The sequence below is a fragment of the Apteryx mantelli genome, chromosome 7 (genome assembly GCF_036417845.1).
Source record: "Apteryx mantelli isolate bAptMan1 chromosome 7, bAptMan1.hap1, whole genome shotgun sequence".
In the NCBI taxonomy this organism is placed as follows: Eukaryota; Metazoa; Chordata; class Aves; order Apterygiformes; family Apterygidae; genus Apteryx; species Apteryx mantelli.
In genome coordinates, this window is record NC_089984.1 from 19,563,076 (window position 1) to 19,582,236 (window position 19,161).

The following is a 19,161-nucleotide window of genomic DNA, read 5'->3' on the forward strand; positions in this document are numbered from 1 at the left end:
TGACGTTTGTATATAGTTTACAGGTATGCCTTTCTCCTCTTTCTGCCCTAGGAAAGGAGTCTAACCATCGTGTACTTCAAATACTGCCTTGCCAAGTGGGGGTCAGCAGGCCTGGTTTTCCTCTTTTTTTCTCCTCCCAGATTTATTACAGTGGTGTCAGTGGTACTATCCCTATCTGGAAACACACAACTCCCAAACTTCACAGAATTTCCAAGTCAGTCAAGATTTGGAGGATTCTAATTGTGTTGTTATTTTGTTATTTTATCGTTATATTGCTATTTTTATTGAACTCGCAAGAGATTGACTTTTCCCCACCAAGGTAGGTTCTGAAAGTGATACTGAAACTTTGCAAAATTAAAGTTTGTTTGTAATAGCTACCTTCAAAAGGTCTAGACAATAACTCTTATTCTAAATCGAGGTTTGATGCACTATAGAGACTGCTACATTTGAATTAAATATTCTTCAGTATTACTCTGCTATTGTTTAGGTGAATAATTATGTGCAGATTCACCCCTGCTTCTGTGCAGGCTCAGTTGTATATAGACAGGTACTCTGAATAGGTCTCTACAAGCACAATTATGTAGTCTGATTAGAATATCGATTATATACTACCATTTTTGGAGTTCTAAAAGGATGAACTGGAGATTTTAAAGATAGAGATAATTGACTAAAAGAAGAATGATCACTATACCTTTCAACACCCTCTATATAAAAGAGGCATCATTCCAATATACAAAAGAGGTTTAATTGTACAGTTATTAGACATCATTAGATTTTCAGCAAAATGATTTTTAACTGCAACACTGTAGAATGTTTTATTACAAAAGGAATGCCCTAAAAAAATCTGTGAAAGGATCTGTGAAAAGATCTGTAGGTTCCAGAAAATATCTAGAATTACAGATAATAGTATTTATTAGTATTTACCTATTTTTTGCCACTACTCAAATTATTTGGTTCACTGCTACTAGTTGGTTTCTTTTTCAGGCCTCTCATATTCATAATACAATAGGATTCCTAACACTTACCAGTGATATAACTGATGCTAAGCAATAGTTAAATGATCTGGCTAAACTTTACAAACATAAGTGTAATTTGGGGTGAAAGCAAATGGTATCAGAGAGGGACTTCACTGCAAAGAATGCAGTGGAATTTCTATGCAAGAGAACTCCACAAGAATGTAAGAGGGTCATTTCTGCAGAATGACTTTATAATCCCTGATTTATATCATGTGTCATGAGGCTTAGTTTATTAGTGTGTGTAAAGACTTTAGGATGATTTAAAATTAAAGATTACTAAGCAGCAAATGAAGCATAACGCATGTATTTCTGGTATGAATTTCCAGAATGTTCAAGATTACCCACCTTGCAAAAAAGGCACAGTTCTTAACCAGTAGAAACAAAGCCTGAGTCGCGAGGGATATGCCAACCCCAGGAGCTACAGATCAGCAACATAAGGAAAAACATTTCTGATTCAGTATCAACTGAATTTCAGATTCAGTATGAAGAAACTCAGTTTATTCTTACACATGAAAACATTCACAGTTTAAATAAAACAAAGCTTTTTTATACTATAAAACAATATGTGCAATTTTAATTACAATAAAAGGTATACTTACTAGTTTGTTATAGTATATATGGTGGAGAAGTTGCACCCAATGTAACATCCTGAAAGAAAATGAGACAAACATATTGAAAAATACCATCTAATCACAGTACAATAAATTTCATGTTTCTGTTAGACCTCTACAATCATTTGCATGTTAACTGCTTGAAAACTGTATTCTGATCCAATACTGTTTAATACTTGGGTATATGAGATGCAATCCCAAAGAGGAAATCCTATAAAATTCAACACAAGATAGTTCTGTTCATTACAGCATATGCCTAAACTCATCTTTCTATGTCTACTTCAGCAGAAAGCCACCCGCTTCTGTGATATCTGCAACTGCAGTTCTACTGTCCGAACTCAGTGTTGGGAATGGAGGATACCAATAGAAGTAGAAAGCTATTTCTTCTCCTATTTCTCACTTTTTTTTTTTTTTTTAAATGAGGGATGAATGTAAAAGAAATTACACTAGGGGATAAGAGGTGCTTTGAAACAGGGGAACTTGAAAAACAGATATTGTCTGAAGCCTCTGCTCTCTGATGTTTTCTAAAACCATGGGGATATGCAAGGCCTGAACCAGTGAGATGCTGAGTGGCTCCAGCTTCTGCAGAAGTTAGTAGGAATCAGAGATGCTCAGCCTTTGGCAGGAGGAATTCAAAACCCGGTGGGACCTAACCCCTAACAGGTGTGTGGGTATTCTTGGCTGGCTGTGGATGTGTCCTGAACAGAGTGTTCCAGTCCCAGCAGTAACAAACATCAGATGATAAGCAGGATTATACGGTTTCAAAACAGAGCATGCTGTCGCCCTCTAAAATATATGCCATATTTTTGTTTTTTATTCACATAACTGTAGAAGTGTCAGTCAAATTTGACTTCTGCTTGTATGAGTCTATGAAGAATTTTACATTAAGATGTGTGTACACACCTTGGATCACTACAGAATGTCAATACTAACTTACTTCTGACATGCAGTCACTGCAAGTTGTGTTAAGAAGTTATGGACCTGATTCTGCTTCCAATTATAAACATGTAATCCCCACTGTCCCTAGAGTGTCATTTAGCGCTACTTTTTTTATGAAAGCAGGTGTTGATTGGTTGAGCAAAATGTTTAATTCTGTATGGTGAGCAGATCAGAAGGCTAAAAGTGCAAACCATAAGAAACTTGCTGAGTGTGAGGCTAACTTATTCAATCCTTCTCCTCTAGAAGAATTTCCTCCAGCCTCAAGTGGAACAAAGACCAACACAACAGTATTTAAAAGGGGAGGAGGGGAGAGAGCAAAGTTTTGGTGGCTGAAGGCAGTATGTTGTCTTACGAAGAACAGACATCCTGTCAAGCAACTGCAACAACCACCTGAAGTGATTTCAGAATCTGGTTACTTAAAGAGGGCCTCTTCTGAAGCTGCATTTCCAGGGTGATGAAAAGAATCCTTAAAAGGGCATTTAGAAATAGCACTCGGATTGTACATGCTTGCAGTTAGTATCTGCAGACTTAATTTATTATGGTATTACAGCAATTTGGCATAAAATAACACCCAATACTACCATTTGTTTTAATATTTACCCTTCCAGCAATACTGGAGGAATAAAATTAAATAGTTCCAGTTTCTGATGTTTACAATACACTTGAAAGCACTGGAGTGGTTTTCACTTTCAAAACAAGTGATGAACACCGTTTCTGAGGAATGCAGGTTTACTGTTGCGTGGCTGTGTTAGTGCAGTGATGCATCTGAAATGAAAATTACAGGCCAGAATAACCAGAGGCAGAACATCATTTTTTTGGATTCTTTCATTACTGCAGTTCTGGCACTTAAAAGAAACTGTTTTGGGACCAAAGGCTTTGGCAATGCCATTCCATTGATGACAGTCAAATTGTCTTAGCCAAGATTTGACTGGGTAAGGGATAATCCTGGCCAGAAAGAGTTTGGATTCCTACCCCCATTTTGTTTTTTTCTTTTATCTTTACTTCTAAAATTGAAATCCAAGAGCTCTTCGGAGGAGAACATTTCTGTCTGACAGATAAAAGGAATGTGATGTTTTTCTGTCAGGGTTGGCAAATTAAAGACAGGATAACACTAGGAAGCATCTCTGCACATAGAGCAACCCACCAAGACATAAATCTGCACCCAGACATTGTTGTTAAGGAAAATTATGCTGACACAACACTGTGAAAAAAATCAAATATTGATGCATCTCATCTTCAAAATAAAAACCGTATAAAATCAGAAAGTGGGAGATGCATTATCCTACTATGTCAAACCCAAAGCAGCACACATGTACACACACTCACATACAGGGACATGTAAGGCATAGCTCTGGCGTATTTAGCTATAATTTCTTGTGTATTAACTTCACCATATAGAGAAATATACATATTTTCCAAAAAAAAAAAAACCAAAAAACAAAAAACCCTGCTTACAACATGCCTAACAAGCAAAGCAGTCCCCTGCAAATCAACATTGGGTAAAGGACACCATCCTTCATCATAAGAACATTGCATTTTTGTGTAGTGACTTATAAGGTAAGGGGAGGCATTTCAAAGGTTGACATATTTTAAATTCCAGATTAGAACTTGCAAAGACTTGGTATACTGAGTGGACCTCTATTCTCAAAATTACGGATATGTTTCTTATTACACAAAGTTTTGCACTGTCTTGTACGCTGGGATAGCAGGCAGCTGGATAGCAAGGACAAAGGTGCGTTTTCATTTGTGATCTTACTCTCTTCTTTTCCAGCTGGTATTTAATCTGTTGCCCTTGCTGGAGAAGGGGAACGCTCATGAGTATTCGCAAGACCTGCAAGCACCATGCAAAGGCTGTAGCCCTCTGCTCATTTTTTGTAGCACCATGAATTTTAATTCAGAGTAAATTCATTAGTAGGGGCAAAATCCAATCTAGAGGATGGCTCATGTTTTACAGGAACGTGCAGGGAACTTCAGAGGGTGAGAAAGGTCAAAGAAGTCAAGGGCCAAAGAAGGAAAAACAACCTTCCAAGTGAAGAGAACTCATATAAACAATATTCTTTCTGGGTAGTTATTGATGAGTCCTGCTTCTTGCAGCTTCACTTTTACCTTCTTACGGGGAAGAGATTTTCACCTTAGACACAACTCAAATGCAAGGAAAATCATTCAGAGCTTCATCTTATGAACATAACTGTATCTGCAAATGAGGCCAGATTGCAGATGAGTTTCTAGTTCTTGTGGTGAGAGTAGAAAACCAAAAAGTTTTTTTTAACTGTCCAGTGAGAAGACGGCAGGACTACATAATCTATACAGAAAGCAAATAAACAGCATTGCCAGGGTTATATATAACTTATAAACTATGTGTTAGAGAGTAAGCCATTTAGTGAGCAAAGGTGAGAGGTGTCGTTAGTCTGGGGAAAGAAGCGATTATCAAAAAGAGCTGCTGAAGAAAAACATTCATTCAAAGCTATAACAGCAACACTAGGGAGGCATAAAAGCAGAAAGCAAGGGACTAGTCTAGTTCTAGGTTGCAAATGGAGTAAGAGTCTCGAAGCCAATGTTTCCTAAAATGCAAGGATATAAGACACGGGCCTATTAAGGCATATAGGCTTTTAATTATTCATAACATTGAGATTGGCCTGTTGAATTTGTTTTCCTGAAAGAAATTGGAAAAAGGAAAGGGAAGCTGAGGTGGGAAGAGGAAAAGAGCTCAAATTTACAAGACTGGGAATAACCTCCCAGCCAAATCCACCTTTAGCTTTTCCTACCCTTGATCAGGCAGCATTAAGCTATGGAGAGTCTGATTTTTGGGAGTGACTATTTTAGTTAAAACTTGACACCCAAAGTCTTCAGAGACTGCAATTTAGGGTTTTAATCTTCCAATGGGAAAGGGTTGATCCTTTCTTTTGGTATATAGGGCCCAGCGCAAAGGCTCTTCATGTTCCAGACACATGTCTCTACCAGGAATAATAGGCATAGCTACTGATGCAAGAGGATAAAGAATATTTCAGCTTTCCCTAGACAGAGAGAGGGATCAAGCCACCAGAAGAAGCTAGTGCTTGATGCCAATTCCTTCAAGATTCCCCTCCTCAACTTTGTTTTAGGGTTTATGTATCCTCAGGGAATGAGTAGCACAGGTGAAGATCAGAGGTAAAGATTTCCTTAGGCTCAGATTTAGAAGCATTTAGGAAAAAGCTGCCTGACAAAACACTTTGATTAAATATTGAGTGAGGGGGCAGGGTAGCAACTGTGTTTTCTGAAAGTCCCAAATTCTTTTAATGCACTACATTTGGGGCTTCTTCCCTCTTTCCACCCTCTTTTTCCTGCAATACTTTCTGAACTATCACTTCAAAGGCTGTCATGTAGCTTATATCATAAACATCATTTTCTCCTGCCCTCAGGAAACTGTCAGTCCAAGGGAAGATACACCAGTGTACTGTTGTCAGGGACACAGATGGTTGAAATCTGCACATCTATTCCACTGAATAGTTTTAATGTGGGATAAAGTAACCTAGCCTGGAATGCACTATATGTAAATGAGAAAACAAAGAGCAATCCTTTTTGTGCAGATTCAAGGAGCACCTGATATTCAAGAGCAATACTCTTAAGTCACTAAAAGTGCCTTCCTTCAGTGAATCTGTCTGGGATGGGAGCACTCATGAAAAGCTTCAATACAATGCTAGGCACCAGAAATCTCATGGAGAGTGTATTTATGAAAAACTGAGCAGGGTTTTAGGAAGGTTGTAGAAATGTAATGATACCTCGTGCAGGACATTAAGGTGCTCAAAAGGAAAAGGTGCAGAGCCAGGATCATATGCAAGCTGAAGTCTCCAGCATCACAAATGACTGAACAGACATACAACATGCCTCTTCTTACACCAGCTTACCTTTCCTACAGGAGGCCAATTTTAATCCCTTCCTTCTTCCTATGCAAAAGGAACTTTGTTCTTTTTATGGCATCGTTAACCTCCCTATATAGTTCTTTCTTATGTCTTTGGTAACTCTGGAATACAAATGAAAGCCAAAGGGAGGGACAGAAAGGGGGAGAGGGAGAGGGAAGTAAGAGCCAGCAGGGATACTTAGAGTGAAACAAAGAGGGAGCAGTGGAGAGAGGAGAGCAGGGAAAGCCAAATACCACAGATGCAGTATACACCTCCAACAACTGCACAGAATTGTAATTAAACTTAAAAAAAAAAAAAAAAAAGGCATGAGATAGACACTAGCAGGAGAGCCAAATGCTGCCAATATAAAATCCATTTGCAGAACTCACAACCTAAAGGTGAGGTCAATGCTACAAGTATATTACCAGCAAGGACGCTCAAGCATGACCCCTATCCATGGAGAATCTTCCCCAGAAGAGAGGAAGGAGCACACTAAGATGAAGATGGATTTAACTGATAAAGCAACTGCTGTAGATGTGTTAAGTATATAGAAAGGATAGGAAGGCAAGTTGCAGAAAGAGTGTGCATGCAAGTACACACCAAGAAGAAGCAACAGATTGTATTTATACAGCACAGCAGACATTAACAGGGGGGACTCTGGAAGGGAAATAACAATGGCTTTGATAGCCAAACCTTAATTTAACTCAGTGACTTAACAAGGAGGAGAAAAATGACACAGAAAGGAAAAAAAACCAATGGGACAAAAAGGAATGGCTAAACCCCCTTATACAGACCGACTATTAACTTAGCAGGAAGCTAAATACCATCACTGTTGGAGACAGAACCTCACTGCAGTTGCTCCTACTTCTAATTACTGCATAAACCCTCTCTTTACATTAGAGGTCCCACAAAAACACCAGCTGATGTGCTATAGATGTGGTTTATTGATCAGTTCCACATTAAGTTATACAGTGAACAAAACTTCTTTGGCTGAGTGGCATCACAAAGAACAGCAAACCACAAACAGCAGTGCTGCTGAATAGGAAACATAGAAATACTTATATTGAAAACACAGTCGGTGGATAAATGATGTACTCTATAAAACATATAATGTTGTGACTAGAGATAGGCCCAGATGTGAGACATACACAAACAAGGGCCAAACTTTCCAGTGAGGTAAGCTACACTATGCCATTTTACACCCCAGGGATATGGCTTTAGTGTTTTTACTTTCCTATAGATTTAGTGGACTCAAATCATGCCTAGCTAGAAGGGCTCGGGTGCCTTGTCATGTCAGGACAGCGCAGAGTTAGCCAGCTGCCATCAGAGAACGCACAACGCCATAGCTACACCGATAGAGCCAGGAGCTAAATTGTTAGCCTGCCTCCAGACCTGGGTTGTCCAAGCGCAAACTTCCTCTGCAGGAAAAAAAAGACCAGTTTATGGATGGCAGGGACTGCAACACAGTCCTATCACTACCAGAAACAGAATAGAAACTTTGATACTTTAACCCAGTTTCAAACAGGGTACAGTTTCCAAGTACCACCATTTTTGGCTTGACCCTATTCTTGCTTTTTAAGTCTTCAGCATAGTCATTATTCACTGTGTTAAATAATCCACACATAGGTTTTCAATACCACACAGGCACTTTTCACACAGGTGAGCTGCAAATTTTGGAGCCAGCCTCAGGTTTCTTCACAGTTTATAATGCTAGTAAGACTGGCTTTCATTCACAACGTTAAATGAGCAAGGCGCAAGGACAGAATAGAGACCTGAAGCTTGCTTCCTTTCAAAATCCTGGAATTTACAGATTCATCTACTGGCATTCAATTCTAGTTCCCACTTCTTTTTGCCCATTCTGAAGCATCATCAGATTAAAGATGGCCACTGATCTACTCTAGCTAGGCTGTATCTATCTGGCCACATAAACCCACATCTAAAACCAGGTGTGCATCCTGCCTCATCATTTATCTATGGGGGGAGCCCTATCACAGTGCTTGAAACTCTCTGGAACACAGTTCAGATTTCTCAGCAGAGCCTCAGTTTCCTCCTAAACATGGTTTGGACAAAATGAGTCACACAAACTCAGGCTGAAAGTCAGAAACAAACAGGTCCTTAAACCTCCTCCTATCAACAGCTGGCCACAGAGAGACTCCCGTCCATTTCTGCATGCAGCCAGGCAGCAAGGCTTCAACAGCCATGAGCTTGTGCTCACACTGGCAGGGCTGAGGAGCAGTCCTCAGCGTGTGTACTCTCAAGAAGCACTTTATGAAGCTGCTTCTTACTGCCACTTTACTGCCCTTTCCTCTCTGGGATGGGGTCTTCTTGACTAGTCACAGGTTGAGAGGCTCGCTCCCCCACAGCCATGCACTCAGACTTAAGCCAAAAACATAATCTGGGCAGACCTTTAGAGAGACAAAAAGCAAAACATAAATATTCATCTAAATTTCATGTTAAAAAAGGTGTGACCAGGGAAGAATTATGGCCTGAGACTGTAACCAGCTAAATCTAACTAAACGCATGATAATAGTAACAGGTTTGTCTGGAATACCTGTTAATTAAAAGCCCATTAATAATCATGGCCTGCCATACTTTCCTGACATAGTGCTGCCTTATGCTTCAAGTCACTCATTTAGATTCACATCTGTTGATCTGCTGGTATGCCCTAAATATCAATTTGAAACCATCAGATTCAGAGTCTCTAGCAATTATACTTCACCATCATTACAATTAATCTTTCTTAGTTTGCATAGCATCTTTGTAGTTACGTGCTTTCCAGAGAAGAGGTATTTCTGGATGAACAGAGAACCAGCATGTTAGATATTATTTATAATGAGTAAATGTTAACACAAACTAAAAAACCCACACAAATAAAACCCAAACCATCTGCAACCACAAAATACAACTAAGAAAATACCAACTTTATAAACATCTTCAGAAAGAGTAAAATTCAGAAAAAGATTACAGCAAGTGCACAAATGTGTGAATAAATATGTACAAAAGAAGTACTTAGATAATTATACTTCAGCTTTGTTACATTTTATTTCAGAGCCACTGCACTTTTGTGGAAAATGTCATATGTCACACTTTGTGATACTAAGCATAGAAGAGTCAAAGTTCAAACACCATATCTACGGCATGGTTGCATAGTTTCTCCATCCCTCATCTTACCCTCAGGTGTCCTACCCAATTTTAAATCAAAATATGATATCATATACAAAATCTCATAACAAGTTCAACTCTGCCTCAGAAATATCTGAACCCCAAACCATCAAGGAGAGAAGATTTTAAAGGAAACAAGGCAAGTAACAAAGCCAGAACAATTACAAGGCTTTCTGTATGCTGACATCCTTACCCTGAAGCACTCGCAACCTACTTATCCATGAACTGCATGTCCATGTAAAGACCCCTCAACTATTTAGCAAATTATTTGATATTGACATGATTTATTTCTCACACATATATATGAATTTTGGGTGTACAGTAGCAGAGTTGCAACACTTGGTAACTCGGTCCCTTGGTAACTGCTTATCACAATTGTCAAAATTTGCTAGGGGGTGCCAATGGTCTATTTTCTCTATAGCTTGCCCTGGGATCTCAGTTCTTGTTGGTGTAAACCAACACAGTACTTTTGGCTTCTGTAGTTCATGCTGATTTATACTGGCTGACCCCTTTATACAATATTAAAAAAAAAACCCTCAAAACCCAGAGCAAAGCATGTGAAACCATTATTTAGGTTTCCACATTAGTACTCAGAGACAGGAGACACCACTCTTATGGTTACTTCTGCAAATTGAATTCTGCCATGTTGTGTGCTCTGCCCTACACACTATATAAAGCAGGGGTCCTATAGTTGAAAAATGACACTTTATAATTGTAAGCATGCTCTAATGCCTTAAAAGGAACATACAAAAGGAAAAATATTAAAGTAAGGGAGTGTCTGGCACCATGCTCTCTCCCCATAACTCTTATATTTTGTGGTGCCTTGGACAGACCCAGGAAGCCGGGACAGTATCTTAGCCCTACAAGAGAATTTATATGGGCAGTAGGGAATCGACCTGTATTCAGTATCAGTATTGCTCCAAGGTGCACAGCCAAAAGAAGGGGAATGCCAATTTTAAATATTCCTTTCTTAGAAATAACCCCCCACACTTCTCTAGCTAGTGGATTTCCTTCTCATCAAATTTCAATTGTTGGCTGCACAAATTGACACATTAATGCAAATGTAAAAAACAAACAAACAGACAAAAACAAAACAACAACAAAAAACCCCCTCTCCTTTGGATGCAAGAATGCAATGTCTCCAATATTACACAAATTGGTCGCAGATGTATTTATTTTAGAGCAGTATTTCAAAAACTGAAAAGTAGCAACCCAGAGGATATATTTCACATTGAAGATCTTACACATTCAGAATACGTTTTAAGTTTTTCTCTTCTACCATAAGCCTGCGCTATCTCTTTAAGCTAACTACATCCTGCTAGGAAATCTATTTTCAAAAATATGCAACAACACTAATTGCACTATATAAGTGGCACTAATTCTTGGTGACATTAGGGCAAGCTGCATCAGAAGCGCACAGGAAAACATGAAAGCTTTAAGTTTTACAACTAACTCAAACCCTATAGCAGCTCAAGTAGTAACAGGCAAGATAGTTTTTGTTTTCATTTATGAGGGCAGGAAATTTATTCCTTTGATCTGGAGGTGGTGAAGGGAGAAAATTAGATGCCTTTTTCCTCGAAGCATCTTTGCCACTTCACTGTTTGACAGAAATCTACTGGACGCTAGGAAATGTTTTATCTGTTTTTTGGAATATGGACAGATGTGACTGCTGGTAGCAAGTCAGCCACATTCTCAACAACTATAAATCTATACAGCTCCACTGATTTTATTAGAATTAGATGGATGTTCATCAGCAGAATAACTCGTCCTGTACAGTTTCTCAGTGCAGAGTCTGGAGTAAATACTTTGCTGGAAGTAGCCCACACTAAACCTTGACCTCACTAAAAAGCATCAGGATCCCTATACTGTTCCTGGAGGCTAATGAAAAGGAGCAACTAGCACTTAACATGCTTCTCATATTTTTCACAACTAAAATGTCAACTGTGCCTTTAAATCGATGAGAAGTAAACTTATTAACCAACCTGAACTGAAATAGTCAAATGATTTACATGAAAGCTGTTCCAGACACAAATTTGTGACTAAATGGGACCAGTTTAAAAGAAAAAAAGAAGCCTTCTGTTTTCTTCATTCTTGGTCACATGCTATCAAGATGTGATCAAGGTGCATTCTAGCTGGCTGTCTGCAAGCAAATCACAGTAGGGGCTTTAGGCTCCTACTTACAACTGACATGTAACTCCATCAATCACCTTTGTTTTCATCATAAATTACAAAAATCCCAAGACACTTTATGGTTCACCATACTTCACACGCCTCTGCTCCCCTTTTCTAAAATTTCTTTGGTAATAGAATATACATGAGGGGAAAAAAAACGTTTAGTCTATATTGGCTTAAATGCATGGGTTGTCAAAACAAGTTTTCCCTCCAGTTGACACTGAACTTTGTAATTGTTTTTGAATGTTCTGTTTTAGACACAGTCTCCAGTTCCACTAGTTTTATGGAAATCCTGTCTTCTACATCCTGACTACAAGCCTACCTCTCTCTGAATAAGCAGGAATAACATGGCTTCTAAAAGACATAGCTCTTCTATCCCCTGTCCCCCATGTTTTTTATTCAGATGATATTTTAGCCCTCAGTTTTGTGGAGGCAAGCTGGCATTTGACTTTGATGGGAAAAACATCAAGGATAATGATGAAACCACAATGTGAAACACTCACGCACTTTCTGCGCTGTGACAAGGGTACTTTGCAACTGCGCTCCAGTACACACTCTAAATCTGAGCTTTTGGTGAAGAAGGGATTCAAGGAGAGTAAAAATCTTCCTATCTTTAAAGTTCTTAGGTATCACTTCTCTTCCATCCTGAGCATAAAAACCTAGAAGAGGGAACACTAAGCACAAAGTATCTTAACTCCTGCTGGCTCTGCAGGGCTAACATACTTGAGTGGGATCTTCATCCACCTTGAAACCAGAAAGCAGAGCTTTCTCATGGGAGACCGACTTTCTTTCAATAAATTCAGTAAAGATCAATAATTCAGCAAAGATCAGGGATTTATTTTGAAAATGCAGGTGGGTATCACATAAAACTACTTACAGAATGGCCCTGTGGATAAAGCACTCACTAGGGAAGTTAGAGACCAGGATTCAAACCCACATCTCTTATTCTGAGGAGCCTGTTTTACCTACCAGACTGCTGAAGAGTCTAAGCGGGGCCATACCTCCCACTGGAGCTGTGCTACTGTACAGCCAAACACACAGGAGGTGGCAACACAACACAGCACATTACTGACTAGTGTCTGGGACACACACCTGAGAACAGCAGGGGAGGGGGAAGCATGAGTGTAAATTAAAACAACTTTAAAATTTACCAAAATTACAATGATTTGATTTCTGCAAATAAGAGACCTAAATCCTGATGCACACTTTATTACAGAACATGTACCAAGCCTGCTTAAATTCAGTACACACATAACTATCTCCAGAACCCAAAAAGTACAAATTTCAAAATGAATATATTTTTTAAAGGATCTGGGGACTGCTCTGTCATGGAAGATATATTATGAGTGCATAATCCAAGCTAAAAGACAGAAGGATAATACTGGACAGCAAATTATTGAATGTGTTGTGTTCTGGAGCATGCTCTCAGAAGATCAAATACAAAGAAATGTATTAGCTCATGCATAATCCTCATTAGAAGCCATCATCCCTCTGCTACATGGACATGGGGCAGCTTTTGTGATATCTGCATTAGTCGAGCAGGTGAAAGGTCATAAATACGAGTTCTCTCAGTACAATATTCAGATTTAATATCGCAAAATGAACAATCTTAAAGGCTAAGTAAAATAAGCTGATTACAGTAAATGGCTTTCCTTCTTGCACATTTGTAGGAGAGGATGAAAAGAAACCATACAAAAAGAGGGAATGTGATTTACAGAAGAGAATGCTGGCTGGATGAAAAGAAGTGCAGAAATACATGTGAGCTATTTTCTGCAATGGCAGTCTTCTCCTCTGGATTTAAAGCTACCTTTTGTGTCAAGCTGAGAAGAAAAGGTCCACGAGGTGTCAATACATCAGCATTTCACTCCCTTGCTGACCTTCCAGAGGTGAGCCTATCTACCCAACTAGGCAATTTCCCTTCTTCCCTTGGAGTCCCCAAGAGGCAGCTGTTGGGATAATCACCTTCTTCAAGATCCTGGAGACTCAGAAAACACAAATAATGTACTAGGCCAGCAGTTCAGCACTCTCCTTCAATTACCAATATAAGTAAGTCAGGAGAAGCAGGCAATAAAATATCCACTTTGAAGTAGACTTTAAGAGGCAGAAAAACAAACACACACATACACCCTCCCTCCCCATAAAAGTACAAATTTGTCCTCCCCCCGCCTTCCTCAAAACATCATCTAGCAAGGAAAACTTTTAAAAAGGAACAAAACATATATTCCTCATTGGACTCTCCTGTATCAGAAGGGAAATTTATCATCCTGTGTGTCTCAGCAATATTTTCTGTTTCAGCCTATATGCTTTCAAATTCCCTTCCAAACATAAAAGCAAAGCATTGATGAAAAGAAAATTGATGTCTCAACGTGCAAGAGCTCTTGCAGTGATTACAACCAAACAGCAATTGGCATGAACAGACCCAACATTTAATACCATTTTAAGGTATAATTAAAAAGGAGAGCTGTTCAGAATGAACTCTTTACTATAAAATATGGCAGGTACACACTGCAAATACTCCACCAGCTTCTTCCCATGCAGTGGAAGCCTAAAAACCGTCAGATGAAAATGTATGGTGGGTTTGCAGAAGCCCTTTACAATAACACTTAGGGGCCTTTCAGCACATAATAGACTTTGGCACCCTGCTCTCCCTGTCATTAAGGGTGGCACCCAGAAGATTTAGGTCTGGAGTTTGCCTCGTCCCTATCTCACAGAGTGAATGCTGTAAAAGGTTGGGGCACTTCCATTCCACGTCTGATCACAGCCTGATTTAGGGGGATTTGATAGGAAGACAAATAAAAACAGATTTGTTGTTAGATGCCTTGTCTCCTGCTGTAGAGCTTGAGTAATACTGTAGTTTAAAAGGCACTGTAGAGTGGAGGGGAAAACCAGAGTAGTTTAGCAGCAAAGCAGGGTAACTGCAGAGATATGAGCTATTTCACTGAATGAAATAGGAACTTCATTGCCAGGAATTTACTGGTGTAAAGCAGGGAGGTATTCAGTTATCTGGGGCTTGGTTCAGTTCTTTACTTACACAAGAGCCAACCGCAGCTGGAACTGGATCCTATTTTCCCTACAAAGCCTAGGATCTAAGTACAGTCTCAGTGCATGTGAGTACCTTCCCGCACAACTAGTAAAATCACAGACATCACAGCCAACTGTCAAGACTGAATGTGCATAATAACACACTGGATAGGATACTCAGCAAGGTGTGCCCACACATCTGACAGTTGGGTCTTAACGCTGAATTGACAACCCCCTCAGGCACACCGAGTCCTCTTTTCTTCTTTCAGGACACACGTATTAATTTCAAGGTGTGGAAGCCAGGAATGATTTCTGCAGTGTACAAAAGCCCTTTATGATAACGCATCGAGGCCTTTCAGCTTTGGCACCCTGCTCTCCCAGTAATTACGGGTGGCACCCGGAAGATTTAGAGTTATCTCCATCTTTCAGAAGGACTGCAGAAAATCTGTACTTTATTAACGGTTTCAGTCTCTCAAAACCATTTGCTTAACTGGCCTGTAAGAGGAAAAAAAATCTCCAACTCATCTCAAACCTCTCATATACAAATAACATGTTTTTCTATTTAAGAAGCCCAAGAAAAAACTACCACCAGCAACAGCGGTGTTGTGTGAGGCACAAAGTAGGAGAGTTGCATGAAAGAATTGCAGGAGGATAACGGTAAGGTGAAGTTTCAACACATTAGAGAAAACTAACTTTCTATGGATCAGCATATTAAAAAGCCATAGATTCAAACTCCAGATCTCTTTTAGCTAGGGATTATTCTGCAAGGTTATATGGGATTTTTTGTTTAATAAAATTATTCTGTCTGATGTGCAGTCACATGCTTTCTGCCCAGTTTCACTTAAGACCTACAGGGAAAGATTCTTTAAAAATTTCTCTTCACTCTATTCAGGCTCAGTTCTCCTCCTCCAAGGAACCGACAGCTTTAGCAGCCTCTTGATGTAGAAATGCGTTGCAACCCCTTTTTCTGGACAGCTCAGCAAGAAGCCTACATACAGCCTGCAGGACTTGAGATGGCAAACTCTTGTACTTTTTGCTCCCAACTGATGTTTAAGAGCTGTACCAACACGGCCGTACTTGCAAAATACCACCTCTCATGAAAGTCTGGCGCTTCGGAAACTCTCCACCTCCCTCCTCACAAAGCACGTACAGGGGTATCCCCCGGTTTTTTTGGCCTACTTACTGGCCAGTATGCTGGGGGATTGAATAAAACTGCCTTTGGACCAGATCCATTCCCTTTCCCACTCCAGCACCAGAAGACCACTCATGTGTTAAAGTTCCTGTTTGGCTAACTGGGAGAAATTTTGGCTCATCCAAGACAGGTCCTTTCAGGGTAGACATTTAATCAGAAAATTAAAAAACACTTAGTAATTAGTAATGTCAAAGTCTAGATTGAATACCACGAAGATGGGCACCAGCATGTCACAGCCTAGCACCCACACCAATTAAAAGCATATAAGAAAAACACTTACAGAAATGAACTACGTACAGAAGCAAATGCGTCAGTAGCCTTAGCTAATGAATGAGAGCAGTTGTTTCTAAGTACCAGGCCTGTAAATTTATTTAGCCACAAGAGGGAGACAAAGACACAGATGAACAATATTTTATGCTATATTTAGATTTCAGTGGGAAAACATGGAAAACATGGATGCGGTCAAGAGGCACAAATTTAACTTTGATCTCGTAAATGAATTTCCAGCGCATTCAGCGCAGGAGATTCCTGAATCTAGGGATATTCAAATCCAAGACAGGACAGCTGGAATCTAATGTTTGCAATAAAAATCTGACATTTTTTTGCACGTACCAATTCCAGCAGAGTAAGAGAATGCCAAAGCCAGAGAGAAAATTTTAATTTTCATTTTAAGCATCTTTCCTAGAAGAAAGTAAGATCTTGTTGCAGTGATGAAACAGTCTGGCCACAAAAATCAAACTTTTCTGAAACATCAGGGTTAAACAGAGTTCACAGCATTCTTAAGACACACTTTTATGACATCTATAAGCCTATCATATGTTATAAATTAATGGCAGATACAGCATATTCTAATTACACCACTCATGTCTATATCATTTAAGTAATAGCTCTAAAGGGTGGATTAAAATGATAAAATCTAAGGAATGGTTGCAAATAATTGTGTGAGGTGCTACGCCTCGCAGATTTACAACCTACTGTACAACAGCACCCTCTGCTGGGCATCTCTGAAAAGAATGTGCACAGGCGCATCCTTGGAAATTCCCACAATGCACCAGAGGTGCAACAAGACAAGTGGTGCCTTCTTTGATTGAAGCAAATCACCTGATGCATAATTTAAAATAGATAAACTGTAAGATTTAATTATAGCCCAGTATAAACCGATCAACTGACCTGATGGAACAAATGGAAAATTTACATTTGACGTGTGGTTAATAAAATCATCCAGGCATCTGGTCTTGCACGGTTCTGTTTCCCCTTCACCTGCTATGGATGACTTTGAAAGCTCAGTATACCCTATACAGTCAGGATTAGGGCCAGATTACCTTCTATTTTCAAATCTTAATGTAAAAATAAGTAATTTTTTAAAAAGAAGAACTACCTGGAAAAGAGCCATTTCACAAACCAGTGAAAACCACAGAGAACTTTATCCTTACTTCATGTAATTTATGTAAGTTGGTATTTGCAATATCAGGCTGTCCAGCACCACAGTTTGAAGTTACACACCTAGCATTTGGTCTGTAATACCACTGCAGCAATATAATGCAAACTTGTAAGTCCAATAATGCAACAGGGAAGAAACCGAAACTATTACCTTACCCACGTTTCACAGGTGGACCAATATTTAGATATAATAGAATGTCACTCCATCAGTTAAAGTTACTTAGCGTTAAAGCAAACGTGCATTCATGTCTTACAATGCAGGAAGCTAAGGAAGGGCAGGCTGAAAATAGCTTGATGTTCAGATGAGCCTGATCCCAGTTCTGGACAGTCCCAAGGGAAGGAGGTGGCGGCTGGCTGCCTCCAGTGCCGCTCCCCAGCCACGAGTGCAGCACTGGACTGAAGCTGTCCCTAATGCAACCTGGAGTAGCCCCAGGCAACTCTGTGTCTTTAGCTAGTTGCAATGACTTCCTACGAGACCATTTAGCGGTCTGGAGTAGCTGGAAGGCAGTGTGATTCAGTCACATCTCATTCTTCCCACATCTCTCTGCGAGAGACTGTGGGCTTTTAACCACTGGGGAAATCACCTTTACACCAGGCACAGTTCCACCAGCTCCCCATCCCCAGCATTTCCCTGTAGGCAAGCCTTGATTGGAACCCTTACCTTCATCATTTGTTCATTTTATTTTAAAATTTTGCAATTGGACATTGGAACAATAATACCAGAAACTGCTGAATTTAACTCTTTTTAGAACGAACCATCCCATTACACAATTCTATTTTGAGTAAATACATAGACCGCAACTCTCCCTGATTCCAGTGAATGCTGGAGAAGACCTGGAAAGATGTGCTATGGGTTTCCAACCTCTGCAGAACTCGACACTGACATGGACATAAGATACACTGCACTGTAGAAACTAGCTGCTTGGATCCCCTTCTAGGGCAATAATGAACTGAACTCCTTTTTACTTCCACGTACATGAATAAGAAATTTAAAAGTTGTTTTTATTTCATTAAAACATTAATTTAATTAATGCAGAATAGATACTATAGCAACACTTAGAAAAGCCCTAAATGGCAGATGGATGCTGCTAGAAGGAAAAACACAAGTACTAGCCAAGTCCAGATTTCAAATTCTTCAAGTTCAGAACTTGAGACTATTTGTGGACAACTTTTTTAATCCACTGTGAACAGGAGACATGCAGATTGAATACCTTACAAACACGCTGTCAAAATAATACTATTCACTAGTTCAAGTTAAATGAGCATATATCAGGCTTAAATTGAATTCAAATCGATTATCTCAGTTTGCATCAGAGTTTACAAATACGTCTACAGAAACACTCTCACAAATGGATGTATGAATTGAGCCTAAGTGTGAGAAAATACGCATGCTTTCTTTAAACTTCTTGCAGGAAGCCATATAGGACAGAACAGAAACAGTTCATTCCCCAGTGATTTGCAAGCACAGTTTTAAGCTAATACTTATTTTCTTTATTCTCAAACTCTGTTCAATGCCAGAGGAAAGTGATTATCATTGCCATATGGATCAGGCTCTAAGAAACGCACTCTGTCTAGCAACAGACTGAAAAACAAAATTACTATCACCCTGATCATACAATCCCCTAATTATGCAAGGAACCTCATTTATGCTGGAGAGATGGCTCATATGTGCAAGGCTGTGCAGATTCAGGATCACACAATTTCTTTGATAGGAAAAAAGTTAGTCTACA

The 19,161-nt window shown here is 39.4% G+C and overlaps 1 long non-coding RNA gene across 1 annotated transcript in view; it reads right to left on the reverse strand.

Moving 5' to 3' along the window:
- Positions 1 to 1,367: 1,367 nt before the first annotated feature.
- LOC136992459 (uncharacterized) overlaps positions 1,368 to 19,161 on the reverse strand; it is a 115,640-nt gene continuing 97,846 nt past the window's right edge. Inside the window, exons 2-3 of the long non-coding RNA XR_010884714.1 lie at positions 1,616 to 1,664; positions 1,368 to 1,434 (exon numbers count right to left, since the gene is read on the reverse strand). This is a non-coding gene — a long non-coding RNA (uncharacterized lncRNA). The remainder of the gene's footprint in view (positions 1,435 to 1,615; positions 1,665 to 19,161) is intronic.